The sequence below is a fragment of the Saimiri boliviensis genome, chromosome 1 (assembly GCF_048565385.1).
Source record: "Saimiri boliviensis isolate mSaiBol1 chromosome 1, mSaiBol1.pri, whole genome shotgun sequence".
In the NCBI taxonomy this organism is placed as follows: Eukaryota; Metazoa; Chordata; class Mammalia; order Primates; family Cebidae; genus Saimiri; species Saimiri boliviensis.
In genome coordinates, this window is record NC_133449.1 from 234,278,212 (window position 1) to 234,279,512 (window position 1,301).

The 1,301-nt window shown below is 45.2% G+C and overlaps 1 pseudogene; it reads left to right on the forward strand.

The window, feature by feature from the left end:
- Nucleotides 1-734: 734 nt before the first annotated feature.
- LOC120361671 (large ribosomal subunit protein eL36-like) lies at nucleotides 735-1,063 on the forward strand (annotated as a pseudogene).
- Nucleotides 1,064-1,301: the final 238 nt, after the last annotated feature.

Here is a 1,301-nt window from a genome sequence, read left to right on the forward strand (position 1 = left end):
CTGTGTATCCCTATATCCCTAATTAGAATTTGTAAAAAACAAAACCATTTTTAAAATTTTTCTTTCCCCCGTAACCATAGATACATCTTCAAGCAGATAAATCTAAATTGTACAAGGAGAGGGATCTTTGACTATTTTGTGTCGTGATATAGTGCGAGCATCTACGACAGAACTTAACGCATAGTCAACAATCACATACTCTGTTAGCAAGTGAATGCATTTGAGAAAGCTGCCAGGTGTTTACTTTCTATTAGTCCATCCCTACTTTCCAATTGTTGTTTATTTAATCTTTGTAGACCCACAAGTGTTTTCTTTTCACTAACTAAATCCTTTTCAAGAATTGCCTTGGTGTGTGCATGCTTTTGGAATTCATATTTGAAAATCTTTGCATTTGAAAGCCAATTTTAACAGTTATCTGGTTGTCATTTGAATTGATTTCAACATCTCACTTTTTTTTCTTCCTACTCTGACTTTTCCAGTCTGGAGTTCTTGATTTTGAGTCATTGCTCTGGTGGTTGGAATATGTATTTGAGTGATATTTTCAGTAAGGATCCATGAATGGTGGATTTTCAAAGTCCTTATATATTTGACATTTCTTCTACAATAGTCTTCAAATAATTTTGCCTGAATAATCTCTAAAAGAATTTGATAAAACAACATCCATCTCATCCATGTTTTAATTGACAGATGAAAGTTTGTATCACGCCACAGCCACCATTAGAGAGCAACAGCTGTCCACAGCCATGGCTCTGCGCTACCCCATGGCCCTGGGCCTCGACAAGGGCCACAAGGTGACCAAGAACGTGAGCAAGCCCAGGCATAGCCGCCGTCGCGGTCGCCCGACCAAAGACACCCCAAGTTCGTGCAGAACATGATCCAAGAAGTGTGTGGCTTTGCGCGGTATGAGCAGCGCGCCATGGAGTTACTGAAGGTCGCCAAGGACTAACAGGCCCTCAGGTTCGTCAAGAAAAGGGTGGGGACGCACATCCGAGCCAAGAGGAAGCGGGAGGAGCCGAGGAACATCCTGGCCGCCGTGAGGAAAGCCGCTGCCAAGAAGGACTGAGCCTCATGCCCTCCGCTCTCCCCAAAGTAACAAATAGCTTGACAAGGCCGGGCGCGGTTGTTCACGCCTGTAATCCCAGGACTTTGGGAGGCTGAGGCGGGCGATCACGAGGTCAGGAGTCGGAAACCATCCTGGCCAACGTGGTGAAACCCCGTCTCCACTAAAAATACAAAAATCAGCGGGGGATGGTGGCGCGTGCCTGTAGTCCAAGCTACTCGGGAGGCTGAAGCAGGGGAAT